At 54.9% G+C, this 6,418-nt stretch overlaps 1 pseudogene; it reads right to left on the bottom strand.

Annotated features, from left to right (window-relative positions):
• Window positions 1-593: 593 nt before the first annotated feature.
• LOC106634380 (double homeobox protein 4-like protein 4) lies at window positions 594-3,882 on the bottom strand (annotated as a pseudogene).
• Between the last annotated feature and the right edge of the window lie 2,536 nt (window positions 3,883-6,418).

Here is a 6,418-nt window from a genome sequence, read left to right as displayed (position 1 = left end):
TGAGCGCAGGTCTAGCCAGGAGGCCGGCCAAGTGAGCTAGAAATCTGCATTCCACCGCCAGGCGCTCCATGGTGGCAGCTGGGAGCCTGCAGAGGCACGGGCGGGCCAACGACGGTGGCATGGAGGTGCAGAGGAGGTGAGTCGCCGGAGGGGTGTCAGGCCTGGATGCTGCATGAGCCTGGTGTTTCGCGGGACGGGGGTCTCCAGCTAGCCCAGGGGAGAATGCATTTTCCGGGAGTGGGGGGTGATTGTGTGCTCAGGCTGGGATGGGGTGGAGGAAAGGCATGAGAGCTCTGCCCGGGATGCTCCCACAGCCCAGGCGGCTACCTGCAAACCCGCGTGTGCACAGTAGGCGGCCCACCTGCTGGTACCTGGCCTGGCTCTGGGATCCCCGGGATGCCCAGGAAACAATGGCAGTTCTCCGCTGTGTGGAGTCTCTCACCGGGCCTAGAACTAGAAGGCAGGAATCCCATGCCGGTCAGCCCGGTGGAGGGGGCGGGGGGAAGACACACCCCTCCATAGCCAGCCTGGTGTTCTCCGCAAAAGAGAGGTTACCACCCTGCCCCGACCTTACCCCATCCCAACCCCGCGTCCTAAATCTCCTAAAGCAGAGACCCATATTCTTCCTCGCTGAGGGGTTCTTCCACTGAGGTGGCCTCTTCCAAGGCCTCCAGCTCCCCCGGGGCCTCTGTTTCTAGGAAAGGTTGTGCCTGCTGCAGAAACTCCGGGCTTTCCAGGAGCTCATCCAGCAGCAGACCGGAGGGGAGTGCAGACGAGCGCCCCGGCTCCTAGAGCGCTTGAGTGGGCGCCGGGATGCCTTGCATGTCCCCCTGCCGCGCGGAGGCCTCCGGGGGCACCGGCTGGTGAGGTGGAGCTTCCTCGGCTAGTGGTTTCCACGCCGCCCCAGTGACCTGGGGACCGCGGCCCCAGCCCCCCCACGGACTCCCCTGGGACGCGGGTGGCACAAGCACACCTTGGCCCTGTGGCCCCGCTTGAGCGGGCCCAGGATGTCCCACCGCAAAAGGGCCCGGCAGGCCATCGCGCTGCTGTTCCCTTTCCTCCCGGCTTTTGCCCGGGTGGGGAGGCCACCGAGGAGACTGAGGGTGGGAGAGCGCACCTTCTGGAGGAGCCGGGGCGGCATAGGCAGAATCCCCGCGTGCCGGGGCATGTTGGGAGACCTACTCTGCTGGCGCGGCCTGGCTGGGCTGGAGCACGGGGACGGCCCTCGCTCCCTGGCTCACAAAAGCCCCCTGTGGGAGAGCCCCAGGTGTGCAGGGCATGTGGGGTGCGGGTATCCCCGTTCCTCATGCGCCGGTGTGGCGAAGGCGACAAACGAGGGAGCAGGGTGACACCCGCCGGGGGCCGCATTGCACCGGCCGCCTGCCTGCGTGGGCGCCCTGCCAGCCTGACCCGGGTGCCTGGCCCTTCGATTGTCAAACCAGTTCTGTATCCTGGACTCCAGGAGGCCCGTCTCTCTGGCCATCTCTTCCCTGGAGGCGATGCCTGGGAAGCGGTACTTGTCAAAGTCTCGGAGGAGCAGGGCAGTCTGGGATCCAGTGACGGCGGTCCGCTTTCACCTGCCTTCTTGGGGGCTGCGTCTCCCCGGCCAGGGCCGAGATTCCCGCTGGTGCTGCCACAGCTGGCGTGACCTCTCATTCTGAAACCAAATCTGGACCATGGACTCCGGATTGCCAATGGCCGGGGCCAGCCGCCCTCTGGTGGCGATGCCCGGGTACGGGTTCCGCTCAAAGCATTATCGCAGGGCCTAGCTATGGCTCGGGGTCCAAACGAGTCTCCTTCACCGTCCCCGTCCCCGGGCTTCCGCGGTGAGGGTACCATCCGAAGGTGTCGGGAGGGCCAACGCGGGGAGCCCAGGCCGGAATTTCACAGACGGACACAGGCAGAGAGAGGCCGGCGGGATCCCGTACGCCTCAGCCGGGCTGTGCACTGCGGCAGGTGCAGCAAGGAGGCCTGCCAGGACAGCCAGCCAGCGGCTCTTATAAAGGCCCGCAGGCAGGCAGGCTCCAGCCCTTTATGAATGGCGGTGAGCCCTGGGACAGCCCGCCCCACACCAGAAGAGTCCCAGGGCGTCGAGGCCTGCGGCTGGGGTGTGTTGGGGTGGGGGGGAGGGCGTGGTGATGGCGGTGGTGGGTCCAGAGAGACGAAGAGGAAGGGGGCGAGGGGGAAGGGATGAGGGGGGCGCGTTTCGGCGGCTGGCTCTCTCGACCTCTATAGGAATCCCGCGGTGACTGGCAGCCGCTCTCTGGGCTCCCACGCGTCTTCAGCAGGGAGAAACTGGCCTGGGACAGTGGAGGGGAGTGTGGAACTGAAACTCCTGGGAGTCTTGAGTGTTCCAGGTCCTCTCTCGGTGAAAGAGGCAGTGCCTGTGGGTGTCGCCGTTGCCGGGACAGTCTCACACACGCAGGCGTGTGGCTCTCGTTCTTTTCCACGTGGGAGACCAGAGCGAGACACCAGAGAGAAGATGCCTCCCCGGCGTGATGGCCTGACGATGGATTCCCGTTTGCGGCAACATGGGGAGTCTGCGGTGTGGCTGGTTTGGAAACTGGCAAGTAGAGCGATGGCACCATGCTGGTCTTCCACCATTCCCTGCATGTTTCCGGGTGCCCGCAGAGCTCTGAGAGAAAACAATCAGCATGACACATATCTGAACTGATCAACAAAGTGATATAACACTTGTCAAGGATCTGCCAACAGGGGCTTTGTGACATATCTCGGCAATGATCACCCAGGTGATGGGAGTTTTGTCTAGGCTCTGCCTATGCAGGCATTGTGACATATCTCTACACTGATTACCCAGGTGATGTAACTCTTGTGTTACATCTGCCTATGGGGGAATTGTGACATATTTGTGCACTGATCACACAGGTGGTGGGACTCTTGTGTAGGCTCTGTGTATGGGGGTTTTGTGACGTATCTTTGCACTGCTCACCCAGGTGATGTAATGCTTGACTGGGCTCTGCCTATGGTGCATAGTGACATATCACTGCATTGATCAACCAGGTGATGTAACTCTTATCCAGGCTCTGCCTATAGGGGGCCTTGTGACATATCTCTGCACTGATCATCTAGGTGATGTAACTCTTGCTTACGCTCTGCCTGCAGTGGCATTGTGACATATCTCTGCACTGATTACCGAGGTGATGGGACTCTTCTCTAGGCTCTGCCTACTGGGGGCATTGTCACATATTTCTGCACTGATCACCCAGGTGACGGACTTTTGTTTTGGATTTGCCTATGGGGGCATTGTGACATATCTCTGCACTGATCACTCATGTGATGTAACGCTTGTCTAAGCTGCACCTAAAGGGGAATTGTGACAGATATCTCCACTGATAACCCAGGTGATGGAACAATTTTCTGGGATTTGTCTACAGGGGGCTTTGTGACATATCTTTGCACTGATCACCCAGGAGATGTAACTCTTTTTTAAGCTGTGCCTACAGGGTCTTTGTGACATATTTCTCTACTGATCACCCAGGTGATGTAACTCTTGTCTATTTTCCACCTACAGGGGGTATTGTGACGTATCTCTGCAGTGATCACCCAGGTGACGTAACTCTGGTCTAGGCTCCACCTACAGGGTGTATTGTTACGTATCTCTACACTGATCACCCAGGTGATGTAACATTTATCTAGGTTCTACCTACTGTGGCATTTTGACATAGCTCTGCACAGATCACCTAGGCTATGTAACTCTCGTCCACTCTCTGCCTGCAGGGGGCATTTTGAAATATCTATGCACTGATCACCCAGGTGATGTAACTCTTGTCTAGGCTCTGCTTACAGGGGGTATTTTGACTTATCTCTGCACTGATCACCTAAGTGATGTAACAATTTTGTAGGCTCTGCCTACCGCGGCATTTTGACATATCTCTACACTGTTAACCGAGGTGATGTAACTCTTGTCTAGGCTGTGCCCGCAGGGGGATTGAGACATATCTCTGCATTGATCCCGAGGTTATCGAACTATTGCCTGGGTTCTGCCTACTGGGGACATTGTGAAATATCTCTGCAGTGATCTCCCTGGTGCTGTAAATTTAGTCTAGGCTCTGGCTACACAGCATTGTGACATGTCACTGCACTGATCACCCAGGTAATATAACTCTTGTCTACGCTCTGCCTACAGGGTTCTTGTGACATATCTCTGCACTGATCACCCAGGTGATATAACACTTCTCTAGGATCTGCCTACAGTGTGCTTTGTGACATATCCCTGCAATGATCACCCAGGTGATATATCACTTGCCAAGGCTCTGCCTACAGGGGCTTTGCGATGTATCTCTGCATTGATCTCCTAGGTCATGTTACTCTTGTCTAGGCTCTGCCTACAGTTGCATTGTGACATATCTCTGCACTGCTCCCCCAGGTGAAGTAACTCTTGTCTAGGCTCTGCTTACAGGGGGCACTGTGACATATCTCTGCCCTGATCACCCAGGTGATGAAACTCTTGTCTAGGCTCTGCCTACTGGAGACATTGTGACATATCTCCGCACTGATCACCCAGGTGGTGTCAGTTTAGACAAGGATATGGCTACAGGGTTATTGTGACATGTCCCTGCACTGATCTCACAGCTGATGTAACTCTTGTCTAGGCTCCGGGTACAGGGGGCTTGTGAAATATCTTTGCACTGATCCCCCAGGTGATGTAAAATTTGTCTAGGCTCTGCCAAAAGGGGACATTGTGACATAAGTCTGCACTGATCACCCAGGTGATGGGACTTTTGTCTAGGCTCTGCCAACAGGGGCATTGTGATATATCTCTACAGTGATCACGCAGGTGATGTAACTCTTGTCTGTATCTGCCTACTGGCGGCATTGTGGCTTATTTCTCCACTGATCATCCAGGTGTTGGACCCTTGTCTTGGATCTTCCTATGGGGGCAGAGTGACATATCTCTGCACTGATCACTCACGTGATGTAACGCTTGTCTAAGCTGCGCCTAAAGGGGAATTGTGACAGATACCTCCAGTGATCACCCAGGTGATAGACTCTTGTTTGGATCTGCCTGTCGCGGCATAGTGACATATCTCTGCACTGATCACTCATGTGATGTAACACTTGTGTAAGCTGCGCCTAAAGGGGAATTGTGACAGATATCTACACAGATCATCCAGGTGATGTAACAATTTTCTGGGATTAGTCTACAGGGGGCTTTGTGACATATCTTTGCACTGATCACCCAGGAGATGTAACTCTTGTCCAGGCTCGGCCTACAGGGGCTTTGTGACATATTTCTGCACTGATCACCCAGGTGATGTAACACTTGTTTAGGCTCTGCTTACAGGGGCTTTGTGACATATCTCTGTACTGATCACCCAGGTGATGTAACTCTTTTCTAGGCTCCACCTACAGGGGGTATTCTGACATCTCTGTGCTGATCACCCAGGTGTTGTAACTCTTGTCTAGGCTCCACCTACAGGGGGTATTGTGATGTATCTCTGCCCTGATCACCCAGGTGATGTAACATTTATCTAGCCTCTGCCTACAGGGTCGTTTTGACATAGCTCTGCACAGATCACCTAGGTTATGTAACTCTTGTCCACTATCTGCCTACTGGGGGCATTGTGAAATATCTCTGCTCTGATCACCCAGGTGATGGGACTCTTCTCTATACTCTGCCTAGAGGGGGATTTGTGACATATCTCTGCACTTATGACCCAGGTGATGGAAGCCTTGTCTAGGCTCTGTCTATGGGGGCATTGTTTCAAATATACCAACTGATCACCCACGTGATGTAAGTCTTGTCTAGGCTCTGTCTACAGGGATTTTTGTGACATATCACTGCATTGATCCCCTACGTGATGTAAGCCGTGTTTGGGCTTTGCCTACAGAAGGCTTTGTGACATATCTATGCACGGATCTCTGAGGTGATGCAACTCTTATGTAGGCACAGCCTAAATGGGACATTGGTACATCTCTCTGCACTGATCATCCTGGTGATGGACCCTTGTCTTAGATCTGCCTACATGGACTTTGTGAAACATCTATGAACTGATCAACCAAGTGGTGACACTCTTGTCTAGGCTCTGCCTACAGGGGCTTTGTGACTCATCTCTGCACAGGTCACCTGGGGAGGGAACTCTTGTCTACACTCTGCCTACAGGAGGCTTTATGACTTATACCTGCACTGATAACCTAGGTGATGTAACACTTGTCTAGACTCTGCCTACATGGGAATTCTCACATATCTCTCCACTGATCACCCGGGTGATGTTACTCCTGTCTAGGTTCCGCCTACAGGAGCGTTTTGACATATCTCTACACTGATCACCCAGATGATGTAACTCTTGTGTAGGATCTGCCTATGGGGGCAATGTGACATATTTCTGCACCGATCACCCAGGTGATGGGACACTTGTCTAGGCTCTGTGTATGGGGGCATTGTGGCATACCTCTG

Source organism: Pan paniscus, chromosome 16, assembly GCF_029289425.2.
Source record: "Pan paniscus chromosome 16, NHGRI_mPanPan1-v2.0_pri, whole genome shotgun sequence".
NCBI lineage: Eukaryota > Metazoa > Chordata > Mammalia > Primates > Hominidae > Pan > Pan paniscus.
This window is presented reverse-complemented; position numbering and strand designations above follow the sequence as displayed.